A 21,382-nucleotide genomic window follows, 5' to 3' on the forward strand; every position below is an offset into this window, starting at 1 on the left:
AGATTTTAGACGCATTGTGTCTGTAGCAGATGTGCCTTTGACAACAGTTATTGAAACTTTAACGTGAAAGTTTGTACACCCTATCCTGGGACCGATCACGCACAGCTTCGCTAAACTACGGTGATCGATCGGTTACAGTTTTATATAGATAATATTAATGTATTGTGTACTGATATAGTACCTTTTGTCAAATGTTAAGGTTAAGACTACAATCTTAGTAAAGATATTGAGCAAGAAAAGCCTTTTTATTAATGAGATATTTTAAGATACGAACATTCTATTTAAGTTTCCATAAATGTAATAGACTCTTTGTCGTATACGACACACAAAATATATAAAGGGAGCATTATCACTGTAAAATTCGTGAAATGTATGCACCGATCTAATATTAAAAATGTATAAAAGCTATTAAAGCGCAATCATAAACGAAAATATTTTTTTTTATATCTACACAACAACGTTTTACTAAAATTTAAGATTTTAATTAAATTATAAGATAGATAGATCTTTAAAACGTGGTTGTGTCATAAATCATGAGTTAGTTCCTTAATCATAAACTTTTGACCTTGTCTGATCCATACTTCCATCTTAACTTAATTCTAAAATGTTAATGTAAGTTTACTTCTGGTAGTAATTAAATGAATTAATAAATTTTCAAGATTGCTCAAAAACGCATGACTTTTGATCAACTAAACTAAATTGGATAATTCTTTTTATCGAGAAAAGGTTTGTATGGGATCAAAATTCTCAGTGAAAATGGAATAAACAGGATGAAATAATACTATACCCGGGCAATGTCGTGCCAGTCCGCTAGTTTCTAATAATACATTTTTAAGATAAAATATAATATGTCTCTTATTTTTTGTCCATCACAATACCATACCTGTATAATATTATATTCGAATAAATTCAAATCAATTGTTAGAAAAGTTTTTGTGTCACTAAATATTTCGCATGCCTAGTTCTTTATTTAGATTTTTATTGAGATACCAAGCGAATTTCATAAATACCACGCACGTCCATATTTTATTAATAAAAATCGCCAAACAAAGAATAAATTCCAATTTTGAGGTTAGTTTTATTCCAGTTTTGGAGGAAAGGAAGTTATTTATCACATCTGACTTAATAAGACTTAGACCTAGTGCAGACAAAGTTATATTGTACTCATAACATATTTTATATTCATATAAAGCTGAAGATTTGTTGTTTCAATGCGCTATCTCAGGAACTTTTTCTGTGTTAATTAGTCCTTTTAATAATAACGCTATGAATAACCAGAAGGGAGCTGGAAATTAAAAGCCAATCTGATGAGGTTGCGGGTGGCTGCTAGTTAGGAATAAAATCGATGGAATCACAATATTTGCATAAAAACTAGAACTCGACTAATCGAGTCTTAGAAACGAATATTTGACAAACGTTATTGAATTTAGTTTCGTTAAACCTTAGTCAGTCTCTAGTTGATTTAGGCTGTGCCTAATCTAATAGGATTATAACAGACAAAAAATTTGATTAAGTCTCGGTTTCACTACTTTTGAATAAGTATCGATTCGCTTATTACGTTTAGCATTTTTTTTTTACTTTATAGATAAAGTAAAAAAAAAATGCTAAGACTATGACTAGGATTTCGCCATTTAAAATGTACATCCCATGAAGCAGGCAACGAGATAAGTAACGTTTCGTGTGGATATCATATAAAAACGGAATTCTATATCTATAGACGTTTTTATAAAATCTGTATTACTCTATCGATGCATGTCGCACGTGTGTGCTTGACCTTAAAAGCCAGGTGTCGAAATGAACTCACTATTAAGCTAAACACCTCTCAGTTTTGCATTAGGTGAAACCCACACAGGCTGTTTAGATTGCAGATTGTACCTAGAATAGCCTTCGCGAACCACCTGTCGTGATAAATGAAGTCGTTAAGATTCCGTAAATTTAGTAGGTGGGTATCTTAGCTTTACTTAAATGTAGGTAATGCTTGTATTCCTGTATGTGAACTAGGTTACTGTCTGTATTCATTTTCTTTATTAAATCGTTACAGTCCCACTAGGCAAGAGTCTCGACCCGACCGATTCGTTTTTTAAAGTAGTATATTTTAAATCTTATGTAATTATAACGGATTTGTTAAATGTCGTAAGGGAGTTTCAGATATACTAAATAATGGATAAAATTGTATTTCAATTACATCTCTATTCCTGCAATTGATTCTGTCAATAATTTAAATTTCACTCTAAAAATGATTAAGCTCCGATTTTATAATCAATGTACCAGTTTCATTCAAAATTTACTCTTTTAATGAGACATATCATTGCTAAACACAGTCAACACTCATTTAAGGCTCTAACCAGGAAATTTATCTGACAATATCGAGTCGAGTACAATCAAGTTGTACGGCCGAGTTGTCCATCCAGCGCTGTATCGACAATTTCGATAGTTTAAGCATTCACCTTTAAGTTAGGCTAAAGCCAGCGCTGGTCGAAGTTACGCTATAGACGGTTGAACACTTAGTGGTATGTTTCTCTTAGTTGTTGTCTTTACTCGTGAACCGATAAGCAGTCAGGAGTTTCTGAGGCGGAATGGAAATCGTGACGTAGACTAGTGAGACAATATTGCAGTACAGATTTAGTCTGCTTTGGAAGATTTCTGACGTATTTAGGTATTCTACTATAAAAATTAGTTTAACACTAGGGTCAAGGCTTGGTTTCTTCAAAGGAACTTAAATTATTTAGTCCTCCGAATAAATTAGATACTAAAGTTTTCTGAAATGTAGGTTAACTAATCATTTGGTCAAAAAGGTCGATGGATTTACAATACACGATTTTTAGAATAATCTATTTCTTTCTTCTTTTTATGGTCTAATATGTCTTACATTTGTGTGTGCAGAACATTAAAAAATGATTCGGAAAACACTCTAGTTGTTAACCGCTAGACAATTCTGCTAAATAAACCAAGCTAGCTATTTATAAGCAAGCTTATAGCATGTCCTATCCATACAAGTCACTGGAAATTCCAGAACATCTAAACCTCATTCTAACTATAGAGATTCATACAACTAAATGTATTCGCGTATTCCCGTCACGGGTTTAAATAATAAACGCGGTACCGCGGTGTTCCGCAAAGTGCAATTGTACAACGGGACGAGTTTTAATGAATAAATTCTGTTTCTATCTGTGTTGCCTTCACCTTGAACTTGGGAACTTGTGCGAGATAAGACAAAAGATTTTGCACGCAACTTTAAGTTAGTATGAATTGTTTTACGTTTTTCATAATAATTATATTATATATATTAGATAAATAGACATGATGTCCTTTTCGAAATGAGATAAGTACGTAGTATATCAGCAATTTATTTATCGCACTGAACAGAGCGTTGGAATGTTAGCGACGAAGCCTTTCCCTATAAGAATAAAAATTGTAAAAACTGTTGACTAGATAGTAACTTAACGGGTAATCCCATCGTTACAATTTAATTTCCAAAATCTGTAAAAACAGTTTATAATAAAACTAAAATAAAAGCTTCAATATAATTTTTTCAGTTCGTTAATCAGAACGGTCTACGGATTACGGATTATGGTTGGTAGTTTAAGGATTATCTGGATATAAATAATTTCAATCGTTAGGGAGATTTGGTAAAGTGATTTTACCTGAATAACATACACGAGTGAAAAGGCCACAAAACAGTGGTCATTTTGTCGGAGTTGTGCCCTTATGGTATTGAGACTGATCAAACGAGCAGACATTTTCTGAAACAAATGCATCGGATCTATAAATAGATCACTTATCTTGTTAGATTGTATTAGAGGGGCGATGACATTCACCATTGATACTTAAGCTAGCACATGTTGTACCATAATGATAAAAATGTTTAATGGATAATATGGATATGGTTGTTACACTCGTAAAATTAAAGTAGGTAGTTGTTCTAAATTAAGTGGTTACAGAGAACTTTCGATCATATCGCATTTATATCGTCAAAATATGTAGTGTTTTCATTTTAAAGTGCATACGAAATTTGTTTTTGTGATACACGTTACGATCCCGCTTTACATGTGATTAGTTCACTATACAATTACACTGTACTATACAATTGGCTAAAATTGCTTGATGATAGAACAAATTATTGCTTAGTGTAGTGTGTAAATTATTGTTTATTTTATATGTTTAGTGTAGCCCGTATAGGAGAGCTCTCTACTTCTCTACTTTTTGGAGGTTTCTATTAACTATTTTCGAAAAGACATTTTATTTTTATAACAACATTTAATATCTATAAATACCGGTACGGACAGTAAACCAGACAGTAAACTGATTTATTATGAAACTTAATTCCCATGTCACGGTATCTTATTCCCCGATCATTGTTTTTGCTTTCATTACCTTTATTATTTCAATGTCTATGATTTACTTAACCTTTGCAGGTTCAAAACTATTCACGTGAATTCGTATCTGCTGCCTAAGGTCTAAAATTTGCATAAATTTGAATTGCATATGAGCTAGCTGCATTGATCCATTAATAAACGATTAGCAGAGTCGGATTACTTAATGGCAAAACAATGACCCTCTAAAACATTAGTCTCTGTTATTGCCATGAGATTCCATCATTAATATGCATTGATATTATGTTTGTTTTTGTTAGAGAAGGGCAATTATTGGCTTATACTTCTTTAATAAACCATTATAAAACTGCAACTAGCTTCTATTGTTTGTTGATCCCATTTGTGTTTAAATAAAATATAGCAAGATGATTATTTATACTTTGAAAGGATGTACTAGGTTTTTAAGATTAACACGGAGTTCACAAGATCCTAAATCTCATTGAAATATGAAATGAATGTTTATTTTGGTTTAGCCAAATTGTCTTCCACATTTACAACTTCTTTTGGCTTGGTTTGGCATCTTGAAGTTTCTGAATCATATAAATAGTCTATCTCCAACCGGAGCTTATCACGATTTGTTTGAAAAGAGTAGAATATTTCACTTGTTCACCCATGAAGAACTCGTGACTTGAACAACTGCCAACAAAGTTATGTCATGTCTTAATTTCCATGCTTGGCATAACAAATTATTTTGGGACAAAACTAAAGAATAGTCAACATAAAACGTTAAATTGGCTACGCATCGCAGTCACAAATTAGTTGCATTTTAGTTCGAAACTGGTTGAATCGCTGTAGAGAATTAGTTGCACCGTGACGTGTGAAATCGATTGCATTTAAGTTTGTAATCAGTCGCGCAGTATGCATGTTACAGAAATACTATGAACATTAAACGCTTTGCTTTGTATAATTTGTAATGGAAATTATCGCTTTTATAATTTGATTTTAGTTGCTTGGCGATACGACCAGGTTTATTGCTGCGCCACCCGTGTTGCAGTGTTGTGTTTGCAGGGGGAAGTAAATTCAGTTCAGTTCGTATGAAAATTACGATACTTTCTAGCGTTCAAACAATTGTTGGTAAAAGTTAAGAAGAACAAACCAACAAATATTATTACATTGATTTAGCTTAGATGACGACAATTTCACTGCTATGCTCAGCTTAGGCCAGCTCTACAATCTGAAAATTCGTTTGTAAAATATAATAGAAGAAATTATAACCATCAGTTTGATCTTTATTTCAGCGAAGTCTTTCAAAGCAACCACGAAAAAACGCTTTCGTTGCATCATTGTCTAAAAAAATCTGAGACAAGCGAATCCCCTAACATAACTTACGATTTGGACGCTTCCTAAATCACACAACTAATGATTCTGTGGAACGTCTACAAGGTCCATCTACTCCAACTGAAGTGTTTCTATTTTTAGCAACAACACGATTACTATCGTCCCTCCCTCTTTTTTCAATTTAATCTGAAAGAGACAATTGTTGTCACAGCTCTTTTTGTAAAAGCGTTTCTTTAGGTACATTTTTTTATTTCGGCCTAGTTACTACGTTTTTTGTTAGTTCAGACCTTAGGTATGTCCAATCATGTGGAATATTATGTGAAGGTACGCTTAGTTGGAGTTTCAAAGAGAATAAAAGGCGAATAGCGAAAATAATGTTTCTTGGACAAGTGACATTTGTGTTATGAAATGGGTGTATTAGGAACAGTTTATATTTTGGTAAATGTATTGAACTGCTGAATCAGATTTTGGGATTGAAACCAAAGGTGTCGACAATATTACAACAGAATTATTTTACTGTTGATATTCGACGCAATATATTCCATATTGAAGCATTATTGTCACTGTTGCCACGTGGAAATACTTGACATTCTTATAACTTATTAATTTGTCTCCGTAATTTTCTCATGGAAAATATAACCTAGAAAATAAGTACAAGCATAAACGCGTGTATGTGTGATTACGAGGATCAAGTTCTAACTCATGGCGGAAAAAGGCCTCCACCCAACACCATTACGTTTACACCAGTATAACCATAATTTTCATTTAGTACGCACCTACGTACAGAGATACACACAGAGTAATGAAAATCCAGGTAAACCCGAGATAATTTCGAGAGATAAAAGGATGCGGGCTAACATTTAATAAAGCCAGAAGTAGGTCTGAAATAGGCCTAGGATTAACTTTAGTGCTGTAAGATAAGATCTGTAGTAAGTGGTGAGGACTAAGTCATTTAGATAATATTTTTTGAGCTAGAATTGATAATTTTATTTGAAATGTACACAGACAAAATAATTGCGGATAGGTATAAAATATTTTACGACTTCATTTTAAATGCGACTGACGAACATGTTCTTTCATTTTAATTGTTGATATTTCCATAATACGTTTATTTATGTGGCCAGGTAGCGAAAATAAACAATTTAAGTACGATAGGTTAAATGGATTGTAAAGGGTGGATTCTTTTTATCTTTTAATTATTGCATTTCGACAGACAGTATTTCGATTATAATTGGGTATCTGTAAAAAAGCCAACATTTTTTTTACTAATGCTTCTTATAATTAATTATTATTGATCATAAAAAATCGGACCTATTGTATTTAATGTTGTCTTAAAAATAGCCGATAAAACTACTTAGAATATACTTAGAACATATTCATCACAATAACACGATAGCGTAATCTTAGACTCATATATCTGCCCTTTATAGTGTGGTATCTATTCAAAGTAATTTCTTTGCTGAAAGGTAGATTAGCCTTTTTATATCGAAAATCTCGTGCTTACAAGACTACTAGAGCCGATATGAAAGCTTTGTACATTTTATTACATAGTTTAGTTATCTTTGAAATGGTTTCCAATATGCTTTGATAAGTTCTCGAAGTAAGCTTTTTCAAAAAGATTGGTAATATTACGAAGGTCACGATAAAGGTGGCCATAGGTCATTTTAATTATGGGTTCTGCGTCTCCACCTGTGACATGTTTAAATAGAATTAGCCTAATAAAATATGTTAACGCTTAATGCAAAAAAAGGTTTATGTAAGTAGAAAAGGACACTGATAATTAAGTAATACTCGTCAGAATATTATCAAGTGGTGTTCCAATCAGTCGAATATTTTTTCTTAATTTTTTAGGTTTAAGCGGCCAGTTTATCAGACTGCAAATCACCATACTCAGAAATGGTTCTTACATTCAGATATCCTCAATTTCAATAGTACCAATCCTTTACTTAGAAGCATACCTATAAATTTCACTTCGTCCAATTCCCCTCAATCTGCAACTAAACGTTCGTACCTTAAGACAAAGGCAATATTAACACGACCAGTGCACTATGAGGCACGTAGTTGCAAATCTGGAACAATTATACTTGGTTCTATCTGTACGAGAAGGCTTTAGTAGTGAGCACCTTTGTACATGACCGAACTAGATTTCAATATGCAGTATTGTTAAATAGAACTTTTAGTATTGGTTTTAATGAATAGGTTAGTAATTTGGTCAATGACTTTCTCAATGATTTGATCATTGGTTAATTTATTTTTTAAGCCTTGTTTATTCATAAACCTCTTTTAAAAGGTCACTTAAAACCCGCGTCCTCTTCATATATACATATCTAAAATTGCGCGGATGACTTTTAAACCGATGAGCTTAGAACAAGTGATCTTTGCACAAATTTAAACTCTATTCCACGACACGCACATGCATACGATCTCTCTTTAATATACTATAGAGTGACAGTTTAAAGACAGCAATAGTCAATGCAGAAGCTCTGCATCGAGTTCCAATCCATAATTGATTAGGTATAATAAGGTGGAGATTGTTACTACGTTACCTTCACTCATGAATCATGTGAAATTTAGCAGCTGGTGATCACCCCTTTAGAAGTGAACATTGTTTAATGATATTATTTATCGGAAGACAATAGTTAATCTTTTCGTCATGATGTAAGGCTTAGCCATAAACAGATGATACAAAGACAATGCGTACATAATTGAGAGTCTGCATAAAAAAATATACACAACCTTTTATAGCGTGTCCGACGAAGCTCTTATCTCCTTTCCTTTCATGATATAACTAATGTCACTATTACAATATATTTCTCATATTTACCCTTTTACATAAGCCGAAACGGTACCTAAAGCCGGGTTAAGAGATACAACAGCTTTAAATAAGTAATGACAGGGTTCGTCCCATTGCTTCGAAACGTAACGACTCATTTCTTTCATATGGCCCGTATTTTTGAGTCACCCGTTTAATTTTTATGGGCAACACTCGTAAAATATTTACGGTAAGCTACTTTTATGAAGTTGCTATCTTTTGTTTTTTGGACGCTTTTTCCGGGTCTCGGGAAGGGATCGTATGAGATTATTTTTTCATATATTCCGTCATGATATTATAATAGGACTGTTTTAGCAGTCCATTAGGGATCTTTACCTGCCATTAAATACATAATAAGTCGACGTGGACTTTTATACAAGCTTTTATTTGAATCTGCAAACGAATGTCAATCGTCAGTATGACAGAAATTAAGTGTGATTGTACTATGTACTATTTTTAATTTTCTTAATTGACTATACGATTAGCGTAAATTCGTAGTAACGTACGATCAATGATCATTTATTGTATTTATTATTCATAAAAAAATATGACCTATTCCAATTCCGAATTTCACAACTAAAAGTTTGTTTAAAAACTGCGTCTCTTCCAAACAAGGAGATTTCCAAGTAAATGCAAGAGAAAAATCTTTAACTTTTGAGAAATTACTTCGTACATTTTGGTATGCAGTCGACTCGTGACTCGTTGAACATCGGACCTTGTCCTAGATTCAATGAGCATTCTCTTATTGCACTTATTGTTCCCAATGGTGTCATTTACCTCGGATGCACTGAAGGTCTTTACAAAACTCACATTTGTTTAAATAGTCGTATTAACTTTAATATGTCTGTTGTGTAAGGGAATGCTCTGTATTTTAAGTAGCCATAGAATTAGTTTGGTCTTAGTTTCTTTGTTGAATCGTTCACGTGTCGACGACTTCATTGTCAACAAGGGAAACACTGCATAATTATGCTGCTATGTTTTTAAAATGAAGTGAAATGCATGTTGGAACATTTTCAATGTTATATCCATTTTACTTTGCGAAGCTACGCGCCAATTTGGTACGTGGATTTGTCGTATAGTTTTGAATAGTTATAAAATGTGCATTTTATTGTTTTATTTTGTCTTCATTTGTATTCTTTCTTTCATGTGGAAGTTTATCTGATAACTTGCTTGTAGTCTATGCAAAAACATCAAGCAATTAAAATAAAATGCTCGATCTCATAAACTTTCGTAAATACGGGAATTGCAAAGTTCACGTTACAATTACCTAGGTTTTGTAATATTTATGCTTAGTCTTGCATTATAAAAGTTTGAAAAAACCAACAAAACGCACAAAATTAATCTATTTAGGCTAATAAGCCGTCTTGTAAAACTATTAATAAAATAACGTTCCATTAAAGTATATTCTATTCATTAAAATGAATATGTAATTAGCAATATGTATTATATTAGTACGACAACCGAGTGCTCTAATTTGCGGTTGGCGGTTCAACTAAGCGCGACGCGATTTGAATTGACGCGTATAGCATATTGGTTGAACAATTATTTTCATAACACCCACTGACCATCACTCGCAACTTAGTTCATGTGGAAACAAAGACTAATTAAGTTTCTATTGTGTTTTCGTACTTAAATCTAATTCTTTAATGAAGACTCTCTTCAAATTCTTCTAACATCATGAGGTACTTATTCATATAAAGGATAATTTTCTATTGTTTTTTTAGTCAGTCTTGTTTTAAGAAATATTATATTTTTGATGTTAAATCAAGACCGGATTAAATTCTTGTTAGCGTTGTCCTAACATAATTCTTGATGTAGCAAAGTTCATGGATTTACTTCCAATCCAGAACCAGAATTCGCGTGTCACAGGGAGCCTTATAGTTGCTGGTCGAATAATCGATTCCCGTATTTTAAATTTTAGTAAAGTTTTGAACACTCAAATTTACTTAGTTCTAGCTGTTGTATTTTAAAAATAAACTACAATGATACTTTTATTTTAAAGTGTACAAAGACATACTTCAAGCTTAGTCTGAACAAACGTCGAGACTGGAAACTCAATCCTGGTCATTGGCTGGGACGTGACTTTCATTCACCCCACGGTCTCGGCCCAATATAATCCGTCCCCATCTCTTGTCACCTATTAGCTAGAATATAACTTTATTACGGACTTCATATGTGGGCGAAAAGGCTTTGAATTCAAGACGCGTGGATACAATATTGCATTGTGACGCTTCTCAAATGTAGTTGAAATTTTTAAGCTTCATTTTTCTGTAATTTTTTATTTGTATACTGCCGTCTTGTTATTTTATTGCTGGAATATACCCGGAGTTTCAGCAGAGTGACAAACGTCTCATGTGACGTATTTCGCAGCATGATCTAGCACAATGTTAAATCTTGCATGAACAAACGTCGGATGGGTAATGTTATATAATGTTATAAAATAATGAACAACTAATGTTCATTATTTTATAACAGTATGAAAATATATTGCTCTTCTATGCGCTTTTTACTTCCCGTGCCCTTTCAACTCAATCAGGGTTGACTTTTCCCAAATCTTATTAGAGCAACAAATCGTCAGTGTCATCTTCAAATCTCAGCATTTCCTTAAATAGACTGAAGGAGTCTACGTTAACAAAACTGTTCAATCACTGTCGCGTTTATAATTAGCTGCGAGTGACGTCAAATGCCAGTTTTGGATAATTATGCTAATCACGCTCGGGAACGGAACTTTGTTTCACACAATGGAGTGATGACTGTTTATTATTGAAGCGATTTTATCGTTATAATAATAGACCGATTAACTGAGTGACAAAATCTAGTTTAAGTTCTTTAGATGAGACACTAAGCGCTAAAATTAACTTCGATACATTCGATCGCTTGACGTGTTTGACGATTGAACGATATTCATAACAAAATTATACTTATAATATTAATACTGATAGCTATTCAATGACGTGTAACTTATAATCAATACCTTTATGAAACACAAAAAATGGCGTATTATCCTTTTAAAACCTATGTGAGAATTGTACTAGTGATAACTTATTCGCCGATTTTTATTACTTAACAAGCAAAAATATGTTCCCATAAATTCATCTAAAGCGTTTATGAAAACAGTGAACCGTGCGAAAAATCGGCCGTGCATCCCGCAAACTGCGAATAGCTTTTGTACAACACTATTGTAGTGTTAAAATGTGACGTGCGCAGGCATTCAGTGGTCGTTGACACGGGAAAATAATAGAGTAATAGTGCTTGTACCATGTCCCGGTTATTGAAAAATCCGATGCGTTCTGTTGCAGTTTGACACAGTTTTTTGTTAGATATTCGCTGTATGTAGAATTGATGACAAAGCCGGATATGAAATGTTATTAAGTAGAATTTGAAACAAGGAGAATATGAAAAAGTGGAGTTAAAATACGAAATAATATATTATATGGAAATTGAATTATTGATCAAATTTATAAGTATAGGTTGAATTGAAGAAGTGAAACGAAGAGGGGTCTTCAGTCAGGCTCATGTAATAGATCATCGTCATTCTGATCTTGTGGTCCTTCTTTTATTCGAATAATAAAATGGTAAGCCGTTACATTAAAAGTAATTTAAAAGTACATTAAAACGATTCTCTCGTTTGCGTTCCCTTCGCATGTTATATTGGGTCACGGGATTGCATCGCATGACTTCACGTTGCATCGACAACGGTTAAGAGCCCTCACTATCTGAAATGTACAAAATTATTGTCCCATCAGTTGACAGTCATTAAACTTACGAGTACATTTGTTAACACTGAATCGAGTACTTCGTTAGCACGTTCACGTTTGACATATTTATTAAATAACAATGTAAATCTGTCGCCGACTGAATCTGTGTTAATGTGTCAAGTTTTACAGTACGATATCAATTGTGCCGTACGGGAATTATCGTAAATTTTCGGAAATGCAAACTGTAATTTTCTCGAGACGCGTGCACAGTATTGGCTTTTGTTCGTAACTTTGTTTAAGTAAATTCATGTCACGCGGAAAGTATCTGGTACCGGCTTCAGTCTGCGACCTCTTTGGCGTAGTAAGATTTTACGTTATAAACATTGTAAAGAAAAGTATAAACTATCACTTACGTGTGCTATTTTTATCAGCTTATAGCCAATTGACGAAATAATGTCTACAAACACGAACAGTCTTTCTATTAACTCAATGATTTTTTCTATCCTTTACCTTAAAAAGCGCGTAGATCAAGATCATTTTGGTATAACAGATATGAGAGTTGTCATGCAATAAGAAATATACCTGTCTAATGTACCTAAGCCAGCCAACGACCTACTGTCTTCTTTAATGTGCAATGTCTGTCAGGCATTGAGTTACTTGGTTCTGAATTCTGAAGTAACTTGTCCAACCAAAACCATAAATGAAATAAATCGAGCCAAGTTTTCTCTCAAATAAAAGATAATAAGTTCGTTGGCACAAACTTTCTTCAAGTATGTAAGGTCGATGTCCAGACTAATTTTATTCTAGATTTCTTCTACTTATCGTAGAGTCGTCAGTCGTCTGACCTCCATAAATTACGAAGCAGGATATTTGATACTAAAAATAATGTTTGGTTGTGATTCGAACTCATTGTTATAATTTAAACGCATGTCACACTTAAAATAGATACGAAAAGTTGCGAGTACTTTGGTTAAAATTATTAAATAGAAAACAAGAATACTGTCTAAATCTTACAAATGTGACACTTTTTGTATCCTTAAAAAATAAGACACCCGACAACAAAAGAAAAATGTTTTTTTTGTCACAAAAATTTTGGTGCTCATACATTATTTATACATATGTTCCTCTATATGTCTTAATTTTTAAACAAGATTGTACTAGACGTGGTTGCCGTAAGCTGGCTGCTGCTCCAAGCCACTTGAGAAACTTAATATACGCCAGTGTTTTACATTATTTCTATGCTAAATTTGCTGTTAAAATGCGAGCAAAGTAACTTTAAAACAATATTTTTCACAAAGACCGCTGACAAACTCTTAATAGAGTGCAGCTAAGTTTGAAAACATTAGTGCTGCCATAAAAACTTTTGTTTTTAAAGAAAATTCTCTAAGAAGTTGGCGGTTTACTGTCTTGAATTCACGACTGAAAACGGCTTACTTAGGTGAAACAGTAAACGACAGTTTAAGAGGGGATTTAGCACTGAGAACAGTTGAGGATTGCATAACTAAGTTGCCGGTATACAATTTTAGTGAATTACTGGCGGTTTCCTTCCAACTTTGTGGAGAATCTTTTCAAGTTTTTTGACACTAAGTTCCGTTTTAAGACTTGAAGTTACTTTGCAAAGTATGACGTTCTTTTATGAAACTTCTTTGTTTTGTAGACTTCGCTTTTCACTAGTACTTATAGAAATATTTACAACAATTATGCACATAATTTTCTGATAAAATATTGACTAATAAATTTCTATTTCAGATGGTCAGGACACGTGATTCTCGCAAGGGTACGTAGACAATTTATTTTCAAAACATGGAAGAGAAATAGTATTTCCGAATTTTCTTCCTCAGTGTGAATGTAATTGTTTCGTCACAACACAAAACACGGTAAGAATTATACTCGTATAACACAAAGGTTTATAAAAGAAGATAAGAACCGAAACGTCGGCAAAGTTAGGAGACAAATATGTAATAAGGTTTATTTCATATTCCTGTTTCCTTTGACGAAGTATGTAAAACTGTTCCTTAGAAGTACATAACATAAAGTTTCTTTGTACAGCGTACTGAGCTTAAAATATGGAGTGATGTTTTTTCTGGATGTGAAGAATATTATTGTTTGGTATATAGGGAGTTGTTATTGTTTTATTATAACATTTGGATGTTTGTTCTTTTTTAATAAGATTGTATTTGTCTAAATTTGAATCTCACACATTTTTATTTCTATTTTAGATTCCTTTACGAACTTAGTTTCATAATGACTATGGACCATGTCACAGGCCACATAGAAAGTAGGACCTCAACCTAGCTAATTAAAAAAGTCCTCCCTTAGGATTAAAACTCCATATCAAGAACATGCTAGAACATTAAACACTAAGAAGCTACTTTAATCGTTTCCCAGAACTGCACTTCACATAATAGTTTCTGAGGCCTCTCAAGCACTATCTAGAAACTACGTAAAGTGCAAAAGTTCAATTTCAAACATGAACTTTCATAGCAATATCTACTAATTGCACTTAAGGATAATCTACTTAAATCAAGTAGCAATTTAAAAATTAATTCGACTAAATTCGTGGTCATGAGACTTGCCATTTTAAAAATATGCTCGTAGGTCTCGGGTTTCAATTCCCTGGGCGAACAAATACTAGGGTATTTTAAATGAGTCGAGTAAGACAATACATTGTACCCGTTTTTTATGTTTTGAAAGGTACCACCGCCACTCATAATTAGTTCTTAGCGTAGAAGTAGCATTCAAAATAAATCGTTTTAGAACTTGCACTTGTGAATTCTCTCTCCAAAATAAATCTTTTTGCGGAAATTTTATTTCAAGAATAAAAACAAAGCAATTATATAACAGAGTTTTCCTTATCTCGTCGCAGTACCCAGAAAAACGGAATAGCTTTAAGCCGCAATTAAAATACGGCTTTGCGGCTTAAATGTGCACTCTCGTTAGAATAGAAGTGTGAACTGTTGTTTGGTCTGAAAGCTACTGTGTCGATTATGTACGTTTCACTGGTTGACTGGTTACGGCTGTGGACATTAACTGGATGCTTTCAATGGACAGTTGTACTGTTTTACTTTGAACGAGATTTTGCTGATTGTAATCAGACTCGTGAGGTATTGTGGGAATTAGTCAACTTGCGACCATTGTCAGTGAAAACGGTGGCGCAGTGTCAAGCAAAATAATAAAAAATCTTGAATTTAGGGAATGACTAGAAGAAATATGTTTGGATCAAATTTTTGTGAAAAACGTAAAAAATAATAGATAAGACTGCGTTACGGATGGTATTGAGAAAACATATGCTTTTTCAACGAACACACATTGTGGTATCTACGATCTAGGTATCCTTAGTTTATATTTATTTCTTAGAGGAAATGGCGTGTGGGTATATGAGTCATACCTACATAAACCACACGTTCCGCAAGATAAAGAAGAAATATATTACGTTTATTACGGCCTGTAGTATATTTTCACAAAAATGTCCGGTTCTTCTCATTCAAGGCTAACTTTCTTGGACAATGTTCTTTGAAAATAAAAAGTTTTTATAGCAATCATGTTTTCTAAGTTCTCTGCACTCTATCAAGAGTTTGTCTGCGGTCTCATTGAAAACTTTCTGCCTGACACTTGCTCGAAACAGCTCTAGACATTAATTTGTTATATTACACCAATGAAGTTAGGAAAAGTTTTGAATTTGCACGTGTCTTGGAAAGATGTAGCCTGCACGTGTACTGCATTGCTACAGGAAAACTAATGGAAACTTACTGCCCTATTAATAAACATGGTGTTAAGGCATTTGTTAACCTATGTTTTGTCACCTTCGACTAAATATGAAACTGCATATAAGTGACAGAGAATAAAATATTGTATTAATGATCCAAACTTAAAAAATGTTTAAGTGTGAAATGGCTGGTAAACAAAGCTTTCGAAAATAGTTTACTTCGTGATCTGTGGCTACAGCCTGTATTTCCCGTACCACGGTATTCACTCCAGTCGTTATAACTACCGCTACGTTCAAATAAATCGTAGAGATTCAGCGACAGTTGTCACTTGATACGAATTCATAATACTTATTAATGTTCACTGGCACGAACAAGTTAGTTGTTGACAAACCTCATGTTTGTTATGTGAGTCAAAACATGACATCCCGAGATTTTGTGTTATCACAGTATGTTTGTGCGTTCTCTTAAGAAAGTTGATAAATGTGGCATATCTTTAGAACAAGGCAAACATTGCTTGTTTATTTCCTAAAATAATTCTTGTTTTTTGTATTCATGGATCTCTAGCCCGATTTGCTACTACTAGAGTGTATCGATGACCGGCGGACCGGAGCTTACTATTTTTGCAGTATATTTTTGATATCAAACTCTCGATACTCGATGGTTTGATACTTTGAGAATCGCTCCATTTGATTCTATTTTCAAGAAGTGAATTCAAAAATCCATACAAATGTTATGCAAATGTTTCAAAGAATGCCGAATATTCCGTTCGTTGTGTTGCAACTTTCGGCGAAACCGAACTTTCGGAGTTTACGATTACATAAATCAACATTCTTCGAATTTAAGATTGTAAATATGAATTCAAAATATTTGAGAATATTGTTTGTTAATACAAATTAAAGAGCTATTTTAAATCGGCAAAGAATTTGAGCAACGCAATGGCAGAAAGTCGTCTTTATAAATATTACCATGTCATTTCTTTTTCCTTATGACTGCCAATTACACTAATTTGGATATCCCCAAAGTTATTTTTAAGAGTTTTTATGGGATGTAATGATATTAAAATAAATTTACTGTACGGCAAATTGGTCTCATTTCTTTTTATTTGCTTTTTCGATAGCAAAACTGTTTCTTTCTTCTCTATTGGCACTTCTTATGTCGTAATGGACTTACAAGACTTGTGTATAAGACAGATAATATTCTATGACATCGTTTGAAAGATCCTAATCTTATTTGTAAGGAATTAGCGGAATGAAGATTCGGCTTGATGCCGCTAAATGGGTTTCTAAATGAGGTTAAGTTGTTTTCCGTAGTATTGTTTTTCTGTGGCGGTTGCGGCTCTAAAAATAATCGTATTATAAGACTTGTAGCAAAATGACGTATTGTCGATACAATTTTGATGCGATAGTATCGAATTTCCATCGATCAAATGTCAATTGATTTATTGATTTTTGTCAGATGGACGATTACTCTATATACTTTTTATCTTTTCGTTAAAATAAGCTAATTTTAAGGTACTCTTGTGTGTTTCCAATGCAATGATGTCGAAGATACTGTAGCATAAAGTCCAAGTTATAACATACCATTTTCCAGTAAAATTCTTATAAAGACCTTTTTATAATGACAAGTAAAATATTAACACCGTACAGCAAATAATTAGTATTCCGTAGAGTATTTCAAAGTGCATTTAATGTTCTACAACGTTAAAACATAATTAAACATTATTATGCTAAGTGCGAGTTCATTATTATGCGTAAAACACATTATATTAATACTACGCGTTAAATTCTAAATAATATTATAACTATGGACACATTATAATTAAAAGCAAATGTTCTACTCAACGTTTTCAAAATAAATTTAATTTTGAAGCTACTAATTCTAAAATAATACTTTATAATTATTATTATTAAATATAATACCACAAAATATATTTTCATACAAAACTGGATTGCATTTCATTAGTCTCATTTAAGTTCGAAAACGGCTAGATTGGTTTTAAGACATTCCTAAAGAACCAACAAAGTTTAGCTGCTATAAAAATTTAAAACAAGCAGCTGAAAACTAAAATCATCTTACGTTCAAGCATAGCCGGTTAGATAAATAGAATAGGTATCATTGCTGGCCCTACCTATAAAATAGTAAGGGGTAGAGTAACACTAATCATTGGTCCACAACGTAAACCAAGTCCAATATATTATCATCTAAATTACTATATAAAATAAAATATTCCTATGATTAAAATTCTCTACATAACAACCATTAATTAGTAGTACAGCTACGTCAATGTCAACTTAGCTCAAGATTTATCGCTACAAAATTAATATATGCTATTAATATGTCTATTAGCATAGTGATCTATTTACCAGTGCCTCATTAAGGCTGTAAGTTATCGGTTTCTGAGAATTTAATAGGTGTTTAATTATGTTATAGTTCTGTTCGAGAATAATTGTCGTCCGGCTAAAAGCCGGGTGGTGGATATTAAATTAACTGAAATAAATATAGTTTTTTTACAGGGTCCGTGTGTACAACCTGATTTCTTAAATTGGTGTGTTTCCAAAATTTCAAGTTTCGGGGGAAAATTATACGAAGTAGCCCGAAAAAGGAATTACTCAACAAAAACACGCATGGTTTCACAAGCATTCTCGAAACATAACGTAAATAGATGATCTTCGCTGTTAGTGGACTAGCATGAGTTCCTAACAAAATCTATAACAATTCAGTTACATCTCAGCCCATCATTAAAATAGATAAAATACCTATCCATTTGTTACTCACGTGCCTTCAAATATTTACAATAGTCATGTTCAATGCGTTTCGAACACCTGTTAATGCAGTAACACAATTAGGTCGTGCTAAGTGCGTGGTAACTGCCAAGTTTGGTGTTTATATGCAAGTAAAATCATTAATTAGAATTCCATTAGTTTACTTGATTATATGGAAAAATATAGTACTATAACATATGTATACATATCGATTGAATGCATTCGTATTGTTTGGTTTTATATAGCTTTAACTTAACGAATACTTTTTGAGTTAGCAGTACCAGTCTTGAGAAATGAACAATATTTTTTTAATCCGTAAAAAATGGTTTTGTTTATCAACTATTGTCGAAACAGATACAAATTGTAAATATTTCTGACAAGTCCAAAAATTTGAAGCATTTTGTGAGTGACTACAATAAAATAATGACGAATGCATTTATAGGCACGGTGAGGCCTGCACTTGCTTCGGAGTTCCTTTCGACTGCGAAAAATGATTATACCAAAGCTATGGTTAACGTAGGTGGTCTATCATCATAACAAAAAGTGTCTATTACCGCTTCACCGTTTAAAACATCCACACATCACGTACAGAATTAATTTGATAGTGTTGAATACTTTAGTATTTTGTTAAATAACGTTGTAGAAGGCCACTTGCATACGTTTACAGGTCGTTGCTCTTTGATAATAGAGTGCTTAGCCCTGAATTTACTCCACACACGTACAAATTGTTTTGTATGAAGTATATTTGGATCTTTGTACTAATACAGTCAAACATATTGTTATTTTTCAATGTAGGTAATTAAAAACATTTAATCAAATATTACGTTTATATTCTTAGGAAAATGCGACAGTAACATAATTGTACGACGGCCAAACTAAGTACATATTTTTAGATAAGCTTTTAAATGCACGCGGCTCCGCACGCGATTTTTGTTTCAAGTAGCCTAACTGTATCGATGCAGTATTTCAAGATTTTTGGGAAAAGAATCTGCTGGTTTTATTAAAAGTGTCACTGGTAGACATCGTATTTATAACGTTAGTACACAAATACTAACTAAATAACTAGAAAGAGGTCACGGTTGAAAGTTCACAGGTGGGAATTACGTGCAGTGAATAGTTAATTCGTCTTAATGAATTATGCAGAGACTCTGAGATAGTCTAGCACGATGTCTTTCACTCTATTAGAAAATCTAAATTAAATACACAGATCCCTGCTGTTTAACATACAAGTAACGAATACAGTTTTGCTAGAGACTGTAGGCAGTCTCTAGCAAAACTGTCTGGCAGAAGTATTAGAGAGATTTCATATGACTATCAAGTCTATCGACACATCGAGAAATGATATATGCAAAGCTTTTAAGCGCCCCTAGCATATTCCGGAAGAATTATGTATATTTTTTAAGTCATTTGGACTGAAAAATGCTCTGTAGTAAATAGTACTAAGTGTAATTGCGTTAATGATCATACAATATGACGGTTTCATATGGCTATCAAGTTTATCGAACCATCGAAAAATTTTATATGGATAGTTTTTTAGCGCTTTAGCGTCAGCGCCCTTAGCGTATTCTGGAAGAACTATAATAGTTTAGTTATATGCAAATAATGCTTTCCTTTTCTATTCTATTCTATACTAGTAAATATTACCAAGTGCTAGAAATCGCGTTACTGATCAAACGAAATATTGTCTAAGCTAAACATCAAACCCAGTGTCTTTATACGGACCATAAGTATTGCACGTTGGAGACATGATGATGATGACATGTTTGAAACTATGACACCGAACAAAAATGTAGATTCTATTTTTACATCACCGTAACAAAGTTACAAAGAAACCGTCTCAAATTAAATTATTAATCCATGATTCATTCAACACAGCAAGAATGTATTTTGGGTAGGCGTTTAATTAATTTCACAAGCAATTTCGTTCTACCTCAAAAGTTGATCCGCCATAATACGACCATACAATTAATAGTGTCCAAAAAACAATAATTGGTCTTCATTAACGAAAATACACTGTTACTTTGTACGTCAATGGGTCAATGGCAATATTTGACGTCGACCTTCGACGCGAGAGAATTTAATCTCGAAACATATTTACGTTACGCGGTGCGTCTGACGTATGTAATTTGTATTCAGGTCAATATGTTTTACGTAATTTTTGTAACAGGTGTAATAGAATGAAGATTTCACGGTTATTACGTTTTTGCTTACCCGAGCGTTTATATTTTGAATGAAAACACGTCACGTAGGTTATGAAGTCTCATGCTGTTGATTAAATCAGGGCCTTTATATCATCTTATACCGTATTGTGATTTTAAAATTTGTTTAAACACCTAGATTACCTTAATAAAATACAAATCAATATCATAGTAGAAAGATTAATGCCTGTTGCTTGATTGATTGGTAATTATTTGGTGCAATAGTGGAGTCAGTGTGTAGGTACCTACTTTCCTTTAAAAGTTTTGGTCTATTATTTTGCTACTTGCTTTCTTAGATAATATAAATAAACGTCTATAGTGTCTCACGCAAAAATACTTAAACAGGCGTCTAATTTACCTCGAAATTGCTTGTTTTATGTCAAAACAACTACATTACAAGTAATTGGATAATGATACTATAATCTACTATTATTATCATCATTTGCAACATACAACCTGCAATTTGACTCATTGATTTGTTTCCCAGGAATGCAATGGAATTTACACATCTGCGTAATATTACGCGTGTACATTTTGTAGTACCCTTTTGACCT

At 33.0% G+C, this 21,382-nt stretch overlaps 1 protein-coding gene across 1 annotated transcript in view; it reads left to right on the forward strand.

Annotated features, from left to right (window-relative positions):
* LOC142976538 (angiotensin-converting enzyme-like protein Ace3) overlaps positions 1 to 21,382 on the forward strand; it is a 239,229-nt gene that overhangs the window by 17,165 nt on the left and 200,682 nt on the right. The window contains exon 2 of the mRNA XM_076119962.1: positions 13,911 to 13,938. The gene's annotated coding sequence lies outside the window, so the exon portion shown is untranslated. The remainder of the gene's footprint in view (positions 1 to 13,910; positions 13,939 to 21,382) is intronic.

Source organism: Anticarsia gemmatalis, chromosome 11 (assembly GCF_050436995.1).
Source record: "Anticarsia gemmatalis isolate Benzon Research Colony breed Stoneville strain chromosome 11, ilAntGemm2 primary, whole genome shotgun sequence".
Lineage (NCBI taxonomy): Eukaryota > Metazoa > Arthropoda > Insecta > Lepidoptera > Erebidae > Anticarsia > Anticarsia gemmatalis.